This window comes from Saccopteryx leptura, chromosome 6 (assembly GCF_036850995.1).
Source record: "Saccopteryx leptura isolate mSacLep1 chromosome 6, mSacLep1_pri_phased_curated, whole genome shotgun sequence".
NCBI classification, from domain to species: domain Eukaryota; kingdom Metazoa; phylum Chordata; class Mammalia; order Chiroptera; family Emballonuridae; genus Saccopteryx; species Saccopteryx leptura.
This window is the reverse complement of record NC_089508.1, coordinates 20772017-20791548: the sequence shown is the minus strand read 5'-3', so window position 1 is coordinate 20791548 and position 19532 is coordinate 20772017. Positions and strand designations below refer to the sequence as shown.

Here is a 19532-nt window from a genome sequence, read left to right as displayed (position 1 = left end):
TTGTATCTCTGTTAGTAGTAAAATTTTCTAACTGCCCACCAGTTCCACAGTAATCGTGATTTATAAGGTAGGTAAGTAACTTTACTTTATAAAATTTATAAAGCAGAGTTACAGCAAGTTAAAGCATATAATAATAATAATAATTACTTACCAAGTACTTTATGTCAGATTTTCGCTAAGTTTGGCAGAATAAATCTTTATAAAACAACTTACTATAGTTAAATCTATCTTTTTATTTATACTTTGGTTGCTCCACTACCGCCCACCATGAAAGCTGGAATGCCCACTAGTGGGTAGTAGGGACCAGGTTGACTACCACTGCGCCACTGCCCGGTCAGGCTCAAGTATGTATTCTTAATTTTTAAACACTGAAAACCACCTCCCATATAAAATGATATAAAGCTGATCACATTGAATAAAACAAGTTACCTGCTCTAAGTGATCATATGATGGCAAATAATATAATTGGAGGGATTATTGCCCAGATGTGATCAATACATATTAATGACAAAATGTTAATATCCTTAATAGGAAACAAGCTTACACAAGTGAATAAGAAAATACAAAAACTCCAACAGAAATATAGGCAAAGGATATATACAGACAACTCAGAAAAGAGAAACTGAAAAGGTCTAATAGGCATATAAAAAAATATCCAATGTCACTAGTCATAAGAAAAATGCAAAGAAAAAAAACAGTAAAGATTTAAAGTTTTTAGTATTCGATGAGGGTATAAGTGCTATGATAGGAACAGTAAACAGATGTATAAAGAGAGTGTAAGATGCTACAAGCTTTCTGAAAGTGGTTTGGCAATTTGTCCGAAGGGTCTTACACATGTTCATAAACAATGAACTGAAGGAAACAAATCCTAATTGTGAACCATGTTTTCGGTGAATGTTAAGAAAGTGAGGCAGACAATGGAATAATAACACCCGGCTATTAAAATGTTTACAAGTTTGCAGTAACACGAGGAAACACTTATGATATAATCTCTTCTTTTTTCTCTCGGAAATACTTTTCTATCTTAGGGTTTTATTTTTAAGGAAAAAAGAAAGGTTTTTACAAAGAGAACTCCACCCTAGCGGGCATTCCAGGAAGAAGATATAGAACTTGAGTTTCCATGCGGGAAGGATCTAAACCTTTTCAGTAGCATAAAGATCCTGTGTGTCTACTGTGGGAAGGGAGGGCAAAACGAGTCCTTCAGCAAAGAGGAGTGAATTCGGGTGAAGGAATGACACAGAAAATAAAACTGTGTCTGGCATATAGTAGACACTCAGTTAAGGTTTGTTGATTGAATGAGTGAGACCAGAAACCTTGCTTTGGAGCAGTTCCATTCTCTCTGTGTATGGGGATCTCTGCCACTATTCCACCCACTGTTTCTACCTTCCAGGATCTGGAAGTCAAAGAGAAATGGATACTCAAATAGTCAAACAGTTGAGTTTTCAAACCACCTTGCCAAACCTTCATGAATATCATATCCAACCATAACAAATCAGCAATACCACCCATAGTTGCACATGTAATTACACGTGGGTGGGATGGCTGGCTGTCATCCATCTTTCCAAGTATATTTATTCAAACAAATAGCAATCCCTTCAACTGAAAACATCAGTTTGAAAATGTAGGCTAAGTATAAGAGCATGCATATGTATATATCCATACTCACCCCAGAAATATAAAGAGCAAAAAGTATTTTCTATATGTACAGCACCGCAAAAGGATTTCAAAGCATTTTAAAACGAAAGATGACACTATCCTTCAAAGTAATCATTCATCCACTTTCGTGGATGCCTATGTGACTTATTATCTGGAAAATAAAGGGAAAGGGGTCAGGAAACAACTCAGGTTTTAGAATTTATACTTTATTTATCACTACTACTATTACTGTAATGAAGGCTACAGGGAACAATGGGGCCCTGAGAAAAACAGAATCACCTCCTTGGAGCTGTAACTGACCCTCCCTAGAGAACTGGGGAAGGAGTGGATCTCAGAATGCATCCATTTCTAATGAATCAACTCGGAGTTTCTGTACTGCAGCATTTCCACCCACCCAGTCTGGGACTGACCCACCCTGTATCAGGGACATCCTTCCCGCCTTGGAGCTCATCACCACGCCCTACTTTACAACAAGCTGAAGTCCTTTTTCTCTGGAGGCTGGCTTCCTGCCAAAACTGCTGAAGGATTCCCTTCTGTAGGGAATCTTGTTCCCAAAATAGCATTTCTCATCTTCCTCTCCCAAGCTAAAAATAAAAAAAAGATGAGAAAGTAAAGGTCTTTGTCTCTACTGAAGATAATTTCTTTTAAAATAAATTTCTTCTTAAACTAAGTTATTTAAAAATTACACCAAGTCTTAGATGGTTCTGAAGCATTAGACTCATAATACAATTTAAATGAAGTGTCTTTATAGCTAGAGGGAAATTTTTTAATTAATTTCCAGGGATTCTGTATTCTCTCTCTTTTTTCTTTTCTTTCTTTGTGTGTGTGTGTGTGTGTGTGTGTGTGTGTGTGTGTGTGTGTGACAGAGACAGAGAGACAGAGAGAGGGACAGATAGGGATAGACAGACAGGAAGAGAGAGAGATGAGAAGCATCAATTCTTTGTTCTGGCACCTTAGTTGTTCATTGATTGCTTCCTCATATGTGCCTTGACCGGGGACTACAGCAGACCGAGTAACCCCTTGCTCAAGCCAGCGACCTTGGGTTCAAGCTGGTGAGCCTTGCTCAAACTGGATGAGCCCACGGTCAAGCCAGAAACCTCGGGGTTTCGAACCTGGGTCCTCTGTGTCTCAGTCCAACGCTTTATCCACTGCACCACCACCTGGTCAGGCTTCTATATTCTCTTGAACAATCAATAAAAAGTATCAAAAGTCTGGTACGAAATTTCTTCTCCTCTGGAAGTGTCATCTCCCATGATTACAACTGTTTCAAAAACCCATCCTTTGGGACAGTAGTGGGTCATACATCAAATCTCTGAAAAAGAGAATTTGTTTTTATACAAAATCTATACTTAGAGAGAGAAAAATATCTTTTTAAAACTTTTATTGATTTCTAGAGAGAGAGAAGATGGGAGAGAGAGGAAAGAGAAATATTAACTTGTTATTCCATTCATTCATGGTGTTACTGGTTGATCCTTCCTTCCTTCCTTCCTTCCTCCTTCCTCCCTTCCTTCCTTCCTTCCTTCCTTCCTTCCTTCCTTCCTTCCTTCCTTCCTTCCTTCCTTCCTTCCTTCCTTCCTTCCTTCCTTCCTTCCTTCCTCCCTCCCTCCCTCCCTCCCTCCCTCCCTAGCATCAATCCATAGTTGCGGTACTTCAGCTGTTCATTGATTGCTTCTCATATGTGCCTTGATGAGGGGCAGCTCCAGCTGAGCCAGTGACCCCTTGCTCAAGCCAGCGACCTTGGGCTTCAAGCCAGAGAGCTTTGGGCTCAAGCCAGTAACCATGGGATCATGTCTGTGATCCCATGCTCAAGCCGGCAACCCTGTGCTCAAGCTGGTTGACCCTGTGCTTCAGCATTTGAGCCACGCTCAAGCCAGCAACTTTGGGGTTTTGAACCTGGGACCTCAGCATCTCAGGTTGGCAGTCTGTCCACTGCACCATGACCGGTTAGGCAAAGATGTGATTTTAAAAACTTTACATTTGTATTCTTCCTTAAAAAAAAAATGTATTGCTAATAAAATAAATAATTAAAAGATGAAACACACCTTTATTATGCCCACTGACTTTAGAGAAAGAACACAAATAACTTAGCTGTAGTCCGTGTAGCTAAAGCAGCAGTTGGAGCTTTCCTGAGACACTTACAACTGGTGTGGCTGATACTGTAAACAAGGGGGGAGGAGGAGGGGAGCAACTTTCTCCGGTAAGAAATCAGCAAAAAACTAATTATCTTCAAAACAAAATTAACCATCATCCACAGTTCCACTTTGCTGACTCATGAAAATAAAACCTGAATTTAAAAAAATCCAGCATTATTGTAATTACTGTCTCTTCCACCTGCCACCTCCAAATTGCTCAGTGCGAGTGGGCTGCTGCCAAACGAAAGTGGGTCAAGAGTGGGTTCTCCTTTCACACCGCAGAGAGGATGTGCAGCACCTAAGGGCTTCCGACTTAGTGCCTTGACTGAGGCAAACCAAAGAGAAATGGCGGATGCTTTTAATGTCGGACCACAATCTGTTTTCAGTTCCCAAGAGATGAAATTAAATGGCCACAATGGTAATCAAAGCCACCAAACTGAAGAAAAAGTAAAAACTATGGGGAAGCGAAAATAACCATGTCTATGATATTTTAAATACAGCAGACACTGTGCCACTTTCTTCCTCTAATAGGTTAACATCGTTTGTTCATACAATGGCAAGTGCAAAAAACCTTTCTGAGAGCTGTTCATTGGAATTCACTGGCAATGGCAAGAAGAAATATTCTTAGATTATTGCAGTTTTTTCTCAATATGAGATACAAGTCACTGTTCTTCATACAAGAGTCTACACTAAAAGCCGTGTAACCGGCCTCAGGTGCACAGCAGGCACTTACATATTTGTGGAGTAATCCGTAAAGTGAAAAGAGGAACACAGGTCACAGAATTTGGGGCCTTTCAAGAGATTTTGGAAATAGAACTTGACCCCTTCATTTTGCTGATAAGACTAAGGCACAATGAGTTTAAGTAAACTGCCCAAAGTGAGATTGAAAATCAAGTCCTATTTTTAATGTTCATTAACTATGGTATTTTCTTAGTGTTTGTTCATTAAGGTAAAATCTGGTTAATTTTTCCCATTATCATTGAGATTGGCAAGAGTTATCTTGATACAACTTTTGAGGAGCATTGTTCAGTAGGAAAAGAACTTAACTAAACAAGGATTAACATCCACCTATACAAGGAAGCTTTGGGGCATAAGGTCAGGTGATGTCATCCCCTGAGATGTGAATACATATGGGTGAAAGAAAAGAGTTAGTCATTTAATCTTATCAAGGCAGCTTCCAATTTGGATAAAATAGAGTGGGACTTAGTCATCACAAACACACTGATAAAAAGAAGACCCAGAGGGTCAGAGTCTATACCCTTTCCCAGCACTGTCCTGGAGAAAGGATGCTTTGATGCCGGTAAAGCTGCACAGCAGAGACACCCCCAAAGTGAAGAAGCCAATTCATCAAACTACTACTTAACAGCACTCAACACAATTCATATCAAGAACACTTGACACCATGTTCTGGTCTGTATGTGCTAGGAGGACCTCCGAAACAGGACTAAGCACATTCTTTAAAGGACTGGTCCAGCTTGCCCTGCCAACTCCCTCCCTGCTAATCGAGATGGGATGACCCAACGTATTTCATCTCTTTCACTCTTTTTTCTCATAAAAGCAAGCATCAGATATCAGACTTTTAAGTTGGATGAATGGCCCAGGAACATCCCCAGTATCTCTGTGTTACTGGTCAATCTGTTCTCTCTGGTTCTAAATGTCTGCCTCTGTTTCACCATTGCCCACTTCCCCATGCTTGCCCCAATACTCAACCTTTGGATCCCTGCTTTTGGCTTCTTCCTCTAACAACTAAACTTCCACTCAACTGCCTTTCTGATATCAGCATTTCATGTTGTCTTAGACGAAGGCTCTAGGCTCCAACTCCCACCTGGACAGAGAGAGCTCCCACTACAGCATCTTTCTGTTGTCTAACGGACCAACCCCAACTCCCCAGCAGAGGTCATAGGTGGGGGGAGACCAGACTGCACTATCTATAGCAAATTGAAAAAACAGCATTCCATGTAATAAATTAATATATTAACATTTTATATAACAGGGTATATCAGAGGCTTAACTAACTAGTAAGGCCTGCTGAGAAGCTGTGTTTTACGGATTTGTTATTGCCTTAGTAAAAAGCCCCTGCAACTCTCTCCCATCCTCAACTATTTCCGAGCCCACCAAAGAGGAGTAAAGAGGGAGGAGTTTCTAGAGTCTAGGCCAGGGGTCCCCAAACTTTTTACACAGGGGGCCAGTTCACTGTCCCTCAGACCATTGGAGGGCCAGACTATAAAAAAAAACAACTATGAACAAATCCTTATGCACACTGCACATATCTTATTTAAAAGTAAAAAAAACAACAAAAAAAAACGGGAACAAACACAATATTTAAAATAAAAAACAAGTAAATTTAAATCAACAAACTGACCAGTATTTCAATGGGAAGTATGCTCCTCTTACTGACCACCACCAATGAAAGAGGTGCCCCTTCCGGAGTGCCGCGGGGGCCAGATAAATGGCCTCAGGGGGCTGCATGCAGCCCGCGGGCCGTAGTTTGGGGACCCCTGGTCTAGGCCCTATGGGAAGGGCTGTGAAGCTCTGCTTGAGGGACCATCAAACGCTTCCGTAGTGTGACAAAAGTGGAAGGGGCTCTTCCGGTTTAGGAGTTTCGAAGAAGAGTAGCGTCCAGAAGTTACTGTGAGGAGAACGTACAGAGGGGCAAAAGGGCTCACCATCCTGACTCTGATTCGGGCATAGTTTTTATGCCCAGGTAGTGCCAGGACTGAGAACCAGGGAAAGGACTGGCTGGAGGAACCCTGGGCCAGTTCTCAGTAACAGTGGCTTGCCGCCAGTGCTCATGCCCTTCCTGTGACCAGGACAGTTACATGTGGTCAAGGCTCTCAATGGCTAAGAGCCTCATCACTCTTGGGTAAGCAGGTAAAATCAGGTTTCAGGCTATGTAAGATGATCCTCAAATCCTGGAACTTACAAGGAAGATAAAGTCACCTCACTACCCTGACCATCTCTTAACCACATTACTTAAAAGACAGAGAAAAGAACCAGATTTACTAGGGATTAGGAAGCACTCAAAGATAACGGCTTGGTTATCCTCCTGGTTAAGTCGGTAACAGAAAACAATGATGCCTCAGAGAGGAAGTCAAAGAGACCAAAGAAAATGAGCCTAGAGGTTTGGGTCTCATCAATGACTCTGTCATCTCTCTCTTTGCTCCCTTCAGTAATGTCCCACCAATCAGTATAAGCCCTTGCAGAGCTGTAACTCATCATCTCTTTATATACATATATAGCTGTAAGTCTGATTTCCGCTGCATGAGTCATGTTCCACCAGCACCACGGGCATGACCTGTGCCCGCATGGGTCATGGTCCACCTGCACCACGGGCATGACCTGTGCCCGCATGGGTCATGGTCCCCCTGCACCACGGGCATGACCTGTGCCCACATGGGTCATGGTCCCCCTGCACCACGGGCATGACCTGGCCCGCTTGGGTCATGGTCCACCTTGCATCACGGGCATGACCTGTGCCTGCATGGGTCATGGTCCCCCTGCACCACGGGCATGACTTGTGCCCACTTATTCTGGGAGAGAAGCTAGGGAGTCTTAGCAGTCTCCTCTGCTTGAAAGTGTCTTACCCTGATGGGCATATATACTTGAAGTACGCACAGCAATGCCTTCTTTCCATTCACCAGCCTGAAACAGTTATATAGTAGAGCCATTCTCCTGTAGACCAGATTCAAAGTCTGATCATTTTGAACCTTAGTGATAGAAACTGTTACTTCTTTAAAGCTGATTCTGCAAATTTGGTCAGGAGGCTCATAGTAAAGGCAAAGAAACAGAACTGGGGGCTCTTGAACTTACACTTGAGTACACGTTTTGGGGATGAGAAGAGTGGGCATTTTAGCTGAGTCTGTATCAGTCCTGTGTATCTTCCAGCTGTTAACTCTGATGGGCTATAATAGAGCTGCCAGGAGAAATGCAAAAGGTCTGTTGGGGGCAGGGTATACAATCAGTTGGGCTTAAGAGCATCCATAGAAAGGTTAAGGGCAATTCCTGCCAGCTAAAGGGACCTCTCCAAATGATTCCCTTTCACCTATACTACCCAAAGCTCACTCTTTCTGTGGGCTTTCCAGCAGTGACAAAACAAAATAACCAAACAGCCCCTGCACATAAGCCACTTCTTCCTAATTGAATTTGGAGTTAGTAATTTGATTTCATTTCAGTACTTGTCTAGCTCCCTTTTAGTTACCAAGATCAAAGGAGACATTCGTCCAGACGAGTGGTCAATGCAATTTATAAACTCTAGACATATCAAGTCAAGATAATCTCTTAGAAAAACAGGAAAACTAGTTTAGTTTCTAGCATGACAATCAATTTATTCTAGCAGGGAGAGCTCTATTTGTACTCCTGAATCTCTCGAATTTTTCAGAAATCTCATAAATTTGGTAATCTACAGGCAAAAAGAGAAAAAGGCTATTTCCAGGTGATTCACATACTCAGTACTTTCCCTGACTTGCTAGAGCCTCCACAGTGCCCAGCCCGTAGACACTAATGTCTCCTGGGTGGACACAGGGCCCATGCGGGAAAAGCTAGCTTACCCGTGGTTTGAACTGATGCTGAATGGAGTTCTCGGCCCCACACTGGTCTCCACCACCTGTTTTGTGCCCCTGCAGGCAGTCGAGGATAAAGCTTGGGCTCTGGAGTCAGACGGACCTGGCCCAGCCATTAGAAAACGATGAGAACTTGGGCCCGTTACTTAACTGTCTCTAAACTTTAGTATTTCTCAGCTCTTAAAAAAAATAATAACAGTACCCACTTCACAGGTGGTTGAGAAGATAAATAGATTGTTAATAGACACTTAATTTAACTAGCCCGCTGTTTAATAGCTATCACAATAAATGATATATGTAAATAGTATTATTTTAGAATTCTTACGGAAGCAAAAAGGAGGAGAGCGGGGAAGAAGTGGGGAGAGAGACCACCTTTAAAGTTATACTGTGACCAATCGGATGGAGGCAGAGGAACGGAAGGAAGGGAAAGGGAGATGGAGAAAGAGAGATGAAGCTACTCCTTGGTTATGATTTCCATGAGTCCAGATCTTTCCATAATTAGTGCAGAGATGAATCCCTGAGGCTCAGGAATGACCAGGACTAGAACGTCCACAGTCGCGTGAGCGAAGTGTCAGGTCGTTGAGTGCACTCTGGTTAAGCCAGACCACCCGACACTCTGTCACGCCTCTGGGACTAAGAACTGCCTCTGTGACTGCTGGGCGGGTCTCAGAGGTTTCCGTGCTCCAGACACGTAGTCCCCGGAGTGGGGCCGTGCACCCAAGGAGGCATACAGAGAGAAAGTATCAGAACTCCTATTTTTGTTCAATTTTTCACCCAGCCTTTAAGCATTTCTAATTTTTGTTTATATGTTCTAAAGCATTTACTAAAATACCTAGTACATTTGTATAAAATAATTTATAAATGTAAAATACAGTATATTTATAAGTAGATGTAGAAGCTCATAATCAGACCTTTGGAGAAACACAACTAAACACGTGGAGAAAACCAGCTTGGTGTGCAGGCATGTTTCCCATTACTCACACGGGGTTCACACGGGCACAGACATACCACCTCTTCCCTGTCCTCTGGAAGATGGGCTACTGCAACCAGAAACATGGCCTTGGCTGTCAGTCCAAAGGGAAAGGTATTTTGGCAAATAAGATGGATTTATTATTCCCTTACACCAGGGGTCCCCAAACTATGGCCCGCGGGCCACATGCAGCCCCCTGAGGCCATTTATCCGGCCCCCACTGCACTTCCAGAAGGGGCACCTCTTTCATTGGTGGTCAATGAAAGGAGCACATTGACCATCTCATTAGCAAAAAGCAGGCCCATAGTTCCCATTGAAATACTGCTCAGTTTCTTGATTTAAATTTACTTGTTTTTTATTTTAAATATTGTATTTGTTCCCGTTTTGTTTTTTTACTTTAAAATAAGATATGTGCAGTGTGCATAGGGATTTGTTCATAGTTTTTTTTATAGTCTGGCCCTCCAATGGTCTGAGGGACAGTGAACTGGCCCCCTGTGTAAAAAGTTTGGGGACCCCTGCCTTAGACTCCCCTATTATTTGGGTAATAATTCAGTCTTAACTGCCCCAGCTTCCTGGTGGTCATTCTAACAACTGACCTCGGCTGTCCTTGTTGCCTGTAATCTAGCTAAACTTGACTGTACCAGACCCCTCCTTGCCTTCTAATCAGTCTTCCAATTCTATGGAAATTAGGAAACTAAGCTACACAAATAGCTGTTGGAGTTGCTGCCAGGGCCGAGGATCATGTGCCCTCACTATCAGAACAGCAGTCTGCTCATGTCCCTTTCTTGACTGTACTCTCAGTGCTCAATGAATACACAGCAATGAGAGGAAGAGGGGATGTCCGTGAGGTCTTGTCCCCTGCCAGGGTCATCACTAGCTTTATATCAAGTGTCTTGACTTAAATGTTTTAAGTCTCCTGCTGCTCAAGTAACAGGTTGAGACGGTTACTTGTGCTTTCAATAAGATCTTAGAGGAAAAGTCAATGCACATGTTTCAGAGAAGGACAAAGTCGGTGTTGGGAACAATCTACAGGGAAGGAATACCGGGTCACCTGACAACCTCCCTCCTTCGCTGCTTCGAGTAACAACCGACCATGTGAACTTTCCCCCACTCATTCAAGTCCTCCTGGACTGTCAATAAAGGTGCCTCACGCACGACACAGAAGACCCAAGTCAGACACCTGCTGGAATTCTTGAAAGGACTGACCCAAGCGCAGGAAAATGGAAAGAGGTGAGTTATTCAGATGGAGGCACCCTGGAGAGCCAGCACAAGTCCTTGCTAACTTGGGTCTTCAGGCTGCCAGGTTTTCTGACATCCGTGGGAGAGAGCAAAATGGCCAGAGTCTTCCTTTCTCTGTCCATGCTCTTGGGCAGACCCCCACACACACACACACCGATCGCACGAGAGCATGCGATTTGCTCTAGTTACGATCAAACACATCACGAGCAGAAACTGGAAAAGCACTTGCGTGCTGGGGCTTGCCCTCTATTGCTGTGCTTGGAACCCTGCGACCATCAGGCAGGGGAGCCTGCAGGGCATGAGCGACCTCTGTGCAGAAGCAAGGCATCCTAAATAACCAGGCTCCAGACTGCAGACCCATGAGCGAGCCCATAAGAAGACCAGCACATACTGAGAACTGCTTAAGCTTACTCAGACTGCTGGTTTGCAGAATCTTGAGCTAAATAAATGGTTGTTTCTTTCTTTGGGAGGGGGGGGGAGTGCAGTAATTTTCAGGGTAATTCATAACACAGGAACAGCTGATACGCCAGCTTTCCAAAGCCTGAGTTTTCAGCTTTTCTTCTGATTCTGTGAACTACCAATATCCTCATAAGCCATTCCTTTTGCTCAAAGTTAGTAAAGTTGGCTTCTGTTGCTTGCAATGCAAGCTCCTTAGCAGCCAGGCAGGAGATAGATCAAAAGAAGATCTTCATAGAAACCAGGGGCAAATATAAGTTCCTAGAACCTTCCAAACTGGTCTGGCTACTGAGCAGATATACTTGTTTTATCACTCTTCTCTATTCTCTCTTGCTGTTCTCACAAGGAAATAGGACAGCACTCTTATTAAATAATGTAAGACGCATATTCAAATTTTGCAAGTTTCGAGAGAAGAACTTTTAAGACTCTTTTCCAAAGAACTGCCATCTTTGGCCTGGGTCACCCTAGGCATAAACAGGTGGAAACAGATGTAGGCCCTGCCGCACTGTCAAGTGGCCTGGAGCACGCGGCTTCAGGCTGGTTCACAGAACTGGCTATTTCACACACAAGCTCCGTGACCTTGGGCAAGTTACTGAAAAGCACTAGGCCACACTTCCCTCAACTGTAAAGTGGATATAATAACAGGATTTACCTCTTAAGCTGTGGTGAGTTAATGTGTACAAAGTTTACATAGCAAACATGTTGTCAGTATTAGGTATTATTATGATGATGATCATTCTTTAGAGTCCAGGCACCCGTGGGGAGCTCTGGGAAGAAGCCATTGGCGTGAGGGAGCTTTAATAAAGCCATAGAACAGAAGGTTTTATTTCTAGTCCTGGCAGAGCCATACACTTGCTGTGGCTTTGGGCAAGTCTCTCTGCCCCGTTTCCTCACTACAACATGGGTTAGTTTGAAAGCAACTGTGAAATAACACATGTGAGCATGCCCCTAAACATTCAGAAGTGTTCAAAGGCTGTTTGGTGAGGCCTACAATTACTCTTCAGATAGCGAGGTCGTTTAGGTCTCAAATGAGTCCTGTAACTCCTCACGCTGTTTGAGTGGGTCCCAGGTGGGCAGTGACTGCATTTTAGACGTAGAAGACCATAAAAATGCAGAAAGCCGTCTTGGAATAAAGACTTTATTTACAGATATATTAAATCAAAAACTTGTGTGTTGAGATCAAAGAGAACACAGCCTTTTTAAAAGTCTCCCAGAGACCATGTTTCTGAGAAAGGAAATGATATCAAGTAACAAGGAACCAGAGAAGAGGGGAAAGTGGAAGGGCATGCACTCTCGTGGCCTTACACATCCTGGACAGACAGATGCCAGTTCACTGACTTGTTCCTCAGCTGTCCCTCGGACTCTGGTTGAGTGTTCATTGCTGGGGGCAACTCAGGATTTAGGGCCCACCAAATCTATGCACTCACATGTGACCCCTTTTTAAAGCACACCGGTTTTATAAATGTTCCAGTCACCAAGTTCTAAAATAAATAACACCTTGTTTCTATAAAATAAAGAAGATTGAACTTTTTGATAACTTTAAGGAGAAAGTTGTATTTTAAAAAATTTGGAAGGTGCAGAAACACATCCAGATAGTTAAAAACACCTGACTCTTGCTGCCACCTGAGATGACTGATGTCACCATCACAGTGTGTTTCCTTCAAATGTCTCATTCTGCACATACTATACTTTCCCAAACACACTTATCTACAAAGTAGGGATTATTCTGCATCTACAGTTTTAAAGCCGTCTTTCTTTCTCTCTCTTTCTTTCTTTCTTTCTTTCTTTCTTTCTCTCTCTCTCTCTCTCTCTCTTTTAATATTCTTAAGTGAGAATTGTCATGGGACAACATTCAGAACATGCAGTGTGGAAGACAGTAAGTACCAGCAGATGCTGGCAGTATCTGACTGAGCTGTTTGAGCGTCATGTATGCGAATAGATTTTGGAGGACAGAGCATGAAAGTACATTAATGTCAGTATATATAAGCAGCATCTGATCACGTCAGTAGAGAGAGGTAGGATATGTGCAAAGTAATAAAAATGTGTGATACTGAGGAGCCCTGAGGAGCCACTGCGCCACCTCACCCGCAGGTGTAGTAAAGTACCAAAAGCTACAGAATTGATATTAATATTTTAAGAGGCTTAAAGAACATTTTATTAATTTGGGTTAAGGTGTGCAGAGAAATTCTGTGAATAATCTCTGTACTGTGTGATTGGCATAAAACCAGGATGGCCCTTGGCATTGTATTGTAAATGCAAAGGGAAGGAAAACATGGATCCCCTGACATTCCACCACACCTGTGGGGAAAGGGGTGAATGGCTAGCCAGGTGCAGGAAGAGAAAAGCCAAAATAAACCTTTTCTTATAGCAATGAGCCATTTGCGGGCATTTGTCCCCACGGAAACTACCTCTCCCATATGAATGCATATAGTTAATGTGTGTGACTCTGGACAAAGAGATGGCGGATAAACATTAGAAAATATAGGAATGTCTCTTAATATGTAAAGAGACATCTTTCTATCATTGTGTTGACTTGTAAATTTTGTTTTCTCCAAAATGATATATGGCTTGCAAATTGAACATGATCCTATCATGTTAAAGGACATATGACTATAACCAATAGTGGTAAAGGGCACCTAATTGCAATTTTTGCTTCTATACTTCCCCGCTTGCAAAACTATAAAAACTAAGTAGAACAAAGGGCCAGCGCGCTCTCCCTCAGATTTCTGTCGGAGTTGCCGCCGCTTGGCCAAGCTAGACAATAAAGCTTTGGTGTGTAATCGACGGATTTTGTTCGTGTCTTCAATGTTTCGAGTCCCTCCGGATTAGGCTTAACAATATTGGATAAAGGATGGTCAATGCTGATGATTTGTTTAATTAAATAAATTTAATTCCTGTTGACATTTAAAGTCAGGGATTTCATTAGACAGAAATAAGGAAATGGGATCAGGACTTTTATTTTCAAATCTGAAGTTTCTTGCCTGGCTGTAACACGTTGTGAAATGTTGACAAAGGTGCTGTCCTCCAGTCTTTAAGAATAGTAACCTTTGTGTCCCGCATTGAGGGCATATCCTAGGGGTCAGGCGGAGTCTCCTCTGCAGACAGACACACAGCACATGGGAAGGTGTGGTTATTCGCTGCCTCTTCCTCTTTGAATATATGAGAGAAGCCTAGCAGAGGATGTAAACGGGGAATCGTCTGCCCTCCTCCAAGCAAGAATCTCAATTACATTACAGGCAGGCTGCACGCTAAACAGAGAGGTTTGCTTCCTCAAAGACTTTCCGAGAGCATGCACTGCATAGCCTAGGAATTCCTATCCAATCTTTAAGAGCAGACTGGCAAATACACTAGTCAGCATGAATTTGATAAAGGTTCTTAGCCAATGAAGAATAAATAGTCCCAAAAGTATTTTGGGAAGGAGACTGTTAACTACTCTATATAAAGCCTTCAGATTTCTGGTTAAGATGAAGAGGGCTAAAGGGTGTAGAAGAGGAGATAACCACACCCATTCTTCAGAATCAGGGCAAAGTTCAGCCGGGAAAAGGTACCTTTATGTGTTAGTCTTTCTTTCTTTTTTTTTTTCTTCCATTTTTCCGAAGCTGGAAACAGGGAGAGACAGTCAGACAGACTCCCGCATGCGCCCGACCGGGATCCACCCGGCACGCCCACCAGGGGGCGATGCTCTGCCCCTCCGGGGCATCGCTCTGTTGCGTCCAGAGCCATTCTAGTGCCTGAGGCAGAGGCCACAGAGCCATCCCCAGTGCCCAGGCCATCTTTGCTCCAATGGAGCCTCGCTGTGGGATAGGAAGAGAGAGACAGAGAGGAAGGAGAGGGGGAGGGGTGAAGAAGCAAATAGGCGCCTCTCCTGTGTGCCCTGGCCGGGAATCGAACCCGGGACTCCTGCACGCCAGGCCGACGCTCTACCGCTGAGCCAACCGGCCAGGGCCAGTGTTAGTATTTATTGAAAGTATATTATCTGGGTTTGGATTCTCTAAGCCCACAGAGCCCTTGGTGACTTTTGAAGTGTGTCTGGAGTACTCTGGTGCCTTCGGGGGTAGACTCCAGGTTTTAGGGCAGAGGACATAGATGGAGGCAGGGATAATGACCCACCACCCTCTACCTCCAAGACAGCAGCTGAGGCAAGGCTGATGCTCCCCATCATGTAGCTTAGGCTGGGCGCTCTACTTAGAACTACACTGAAACCATCTCAGCTGATCCTGGAGACACCTACCTGAGGTAAAGCCTACTACTATCCCTATTTCATCGCTGGGGACACTGAGGCATGCAGGCTAGATGACTTAACCAAAGTCACAGCCTAGTAAGTGGTGGAAATTGAATGTGAACTCAGGAGGTCACAGTTCACAACCCTCAACTGGACCAGTCTGGTCTACGCCACATCGAGACTGCCGCTCGATGTCTTTAGGACTATCTAATCTTGAGCAAGTTACTCAATTTCTAAGCCTCAGTCTCTTCACTTTTGAAAAAAAGAGTACAGTAAACCTGGTAAATCCACTACAGTAGGGCCACGAGAGCCAAAAGAGACACATAAATGCCATTTGCAAAATACGGCATGCTGTTTAATTTAAATTATTTTAATTATTATTGATGAACAGAAAGAGGGCACTTACTTATTCATTTTGAAGGGTTTTTTTTTGTGTGTGCTTATCATTAAAGTTTTAATTGTAATAGTCAACATAAGGCAATGAAAATAACTGATATTCACTGGTAGACATAAAGTATTGAGAAAAAAGCAGACAGTACTCCCTGTATCAGGAACCTGTGAACAGAAAGGGGAAAACAGTGATTATTTTGACAAGACAGTGACTTTGAATGGCTCCCTGGGGGCTCGGGAGCTCCAGTGATAAAGCCTACCTAACTGCTGGCAGGCAAAGGACACTCCCCTTTCCTGGAGTGTTAATGAACTCTCAAGGATTTGTTGGCTCTCCAGATAATGACTTCCTGTTCCAGGAAAGCAAAGCGCAGCAGCTGGAAATAACAGCCTGTCCTGGTCCCTATTCTACATCCTAGAGCTACCATTCTCAGCCTAGTCTGAAGAAGGCTCGACTATTTCAGATGGACAAAAATGCCAGAAATGAAAAGCCAAGTTTAGAACGAGTTCCCTGTGAGCAAAGTCTCCCTGGACTTAGACTCAATCTGTTGGACATCATTAAACCCCCAAGTAGGCCTGAGGTCCCTGATCCATACCTCCAGCTCAGCACACAAAGGAACGATCTCTTCGTGTTTACTTTCTCACTCTGGACAGTGAGTTCCTAGAGAAGAGAAGCTATACTGAAACCTTTGGAACTGAACTATGCTGGGAACTTCATCTAGGAACCCAAAGTTGGGAAAAAGGGAAAAATGAGCATCTTCTGAAATGAAATGATAGGAGGAGCAACAAAGAAGAGTTGTTTAATAGTGTTAAACACCATTACATGGTTTATGAGTGTTTTACTTTAAGAGATTTAGGAAATACCCAAATTGAATCACAGGTGAGTTGGCTATAATTGCAAAAGATCCAGCCCCCACTAGGAGCTCAGTTGGACAGAGTGTTGTCCTGATACGCTAAGGTTGCAGGTTTGATCTCCAATCTGAACACATACAAGAATTAACAACAATAACAAAAAGAAATTAACCAATGAATGCATGGGTGGGTAGAGTAGTAGATTGACATTTCTCACTCTCAAGTTAATAGGTAAGATTGGGGGGCGGAGATCTGATAGGAATGGGCCTAAAGTCTACTAATCTATAATGTAATTAGTAATATAGAAGTTTAAAGACCTTTTTTAACCAAGTAATCCATTCACTGAAAAAGATGTAGAAAATATAGACAAGTGAAAAATAAAATAAAAGTTACCAAGTTCCACCTTTACCATTCAAACAGGAGACATGTGTGCTGTCATGAAGGTTGATGAAGGAGAAACCGAGAGAGCAGCTGAGAGCAATCATAAGTTAACTGTAGGAATCAGATAGGTCGCACGTGAGTCTGAACTGCGCGTGCTACTGAGGTCTGGAGGTCGCTTTAAAGACGTGCCTGGATTTCCCCTCTCAGGCAACTCCTCTGTACCTCCCAGGATAATTATGGAAGACATCCAAACATACATAGAATAATGAGTTGTATAAGAATAAACCATGAGACCATCCCAATAAATGAAGAAAAGCTATCTGATAATATTTAACACCCATTAGTGATAAAAAACTGTCAGCATACTGGTGTAACTTGCCCCACCATTCTTTTGACATTGTTTCTATAAACACGGCCTCTGACTAATATGTAACTTGTAGGTAAACAGCATGTTTGTATAAGAATTCTAGGAACTAAGTTTAAACGATAAAGACGCGGACCTTCAGGCATTCCAGCTCTGGGAGAATTACTGACCTTCAACCATAAAACCAGGATGACATAAAACCAGAACAGCACACATGGGATGAACACGAGACATCACCTGACCAGTTTTGAGGTCCTTGTCAGAAGAGCTATGCTGGTCTGCACGTAGAGAGCTTCCCACCTCCTCCCTTGGGCCTCTTCGTTGTGTCCTCCCTCTCCCTCCTTATAAGAACCTCTGCCTGCACTGAGACAGGACAGTCTGTGGGAAGCGAATGCCACCTTCTCAAGCTGCCGGCTCTTGAACAAAACTTTCTTCCACCAGCCTCTGTCTCTTCATAACTGGCTTTCTAACAGCGGGCAGCTGAACTCAGGTTTGATATCACTGGGAATGAAAGAGAACTTTTTCAATCTGATAAAGGGTCTGTATAAAAAAAACTCAGCCAACATCACAATGAAGGAATATTGGACACTTCGATCTTACCACGCTAGTCAATATTCTATTATACTGGAGCTCTCAGGCACTGTATCAAGGTAAGGATAGAATATAAAAGGCAAAAAAAGGGAGGGGGTAAAATTTTCTTTATTCACATGTAACATGATTATATACTCAGCAAATCCAAAAATCGCAACAGAGTACTAATGAGTGAATGTGCAAGGGGTCAGGATGCAGGTCATTATTTGAAAACCTAAATACTAGTAACAAATAAATGAAAAATTAAAAATTTTAACTTATGATGTGTAATAGTATAACAATATCAAATAGATATGTTTAATAAAAACGTTTAAGACTTCTACTATAAAAACTACAAAACGTTGCTGAGAGAAATTAAAGAAGGCGTAAATAATGGAGCGAGTTCATGTTCATGGATTTGAAAACTCAAAGTGTTAAGATGAAAAATTTTATGACACCGATTTGTAGAGTCAGTGTGATTCCAATGATATAATATTTATAATTCTTAGATGTTTCTTTTTGTAGAAATTCGTAGGTTGTCCATTTCTATCAGAGCCTGTCTGTCCATAGCCAAGCCAGTCTTGAAGAAGAAAAATGTTGTAGGGCTTTCATTACTACATTTCAAGATTTACTAGGTAGATTCAGTAATGAAGACAGTATAATAGAAAAGACAAATAGGTTATCGGACAGAATGGAGAGTCTAGAAGTAGACTCATACACATATAGTCATTTGAGTTTTGATAAAGATGCCATGGAATTCAATGGGAGAGGAAAGTTCTCAAGAAAATGTGCTGGAGACACTGGACATCAATTAAAAAACAAACGATCAAACAACCAAAAAAACCCCCAAAACCAAAACCCCAAAACCCCAGACCGTAACAACTCTCTCTCTCTCTCTCTCTCTTTCGTGTGTGTGTGTGTGTGTGTGTGTGTGTGTGTGTGTGTAAAAATTATCTTGAGAGGGACCACACGAAAGCCAATACTATAAAACTTCTAGAAAAAAACACACAAAAAAAATCTTCATGACCCTGGGTAGGCAATGATTTCTTAGGACACAAAAAGCACAGCCATGAAAGAAAAAACTATAAGAAATTGCACTTCATCAATTTACTTATTAAGACATCATTTAAAAAGTTGAAACACACTACTGATAAAAGATTTGTGTCCAGAATATATAAAGAATCCACACAAATCAATAATAAAAAAAAGAACCCAATAAAAAACATGCCATTCATAAAAGTAGCTATGTGAATGGCCACGTAGCACACGAAAAGGTGCTAAACATCATTAGATATCAGGGAAGAGTAAACAGCTACAATGACATACTACAATGAGATATTAAGGCTAAAGTTAAAAAGCATAAGAAAATATTAAGTGTCACAGGGTACATACAGGACAGTTGAAACTATATATTGTTGGTATCATACAATCACTCTGAAAAATGTTTTGGCAGCCTCTAATAAATTTAAACACTAACTTGCTTTCTGATCTATCAATTCTACTCATATGTTTGTGCACAAGAGAAATAAAAAATATGTCCACAAATAGACTTATTCAAGAATGTTCATAGTACCCTGCCCTGGCTGGACAGCTCAGTTGCTTAAAGCATTGTCCCAATGAGCAGAGGTTGCCAGTTTGATCCCTGGTCAGGGCACATATAGGAGCAGATCAATGTTCCTCTCTCTCTCTCTCTCTCAAATCAATCAATCAATAAAAAATGTTAAGAATTATTTATATAAAAAAG

The 19532-nt window shown here is 42.3% G+C and overlaps 1 protein-coding gene across 5 annotated transcripts in view; it reads right to left on the bottom strand.

Moving 5' to 3' along the window:
• The window catches only part of STON2 (stonin 2), a 153873-nt gene that overhangs the window by 13665 nt on the left and 120676 nt on the right, over window positions 1–19532 (bottom strand). The gene's annotated exons all lie outside the window — the stretch shown is intronic.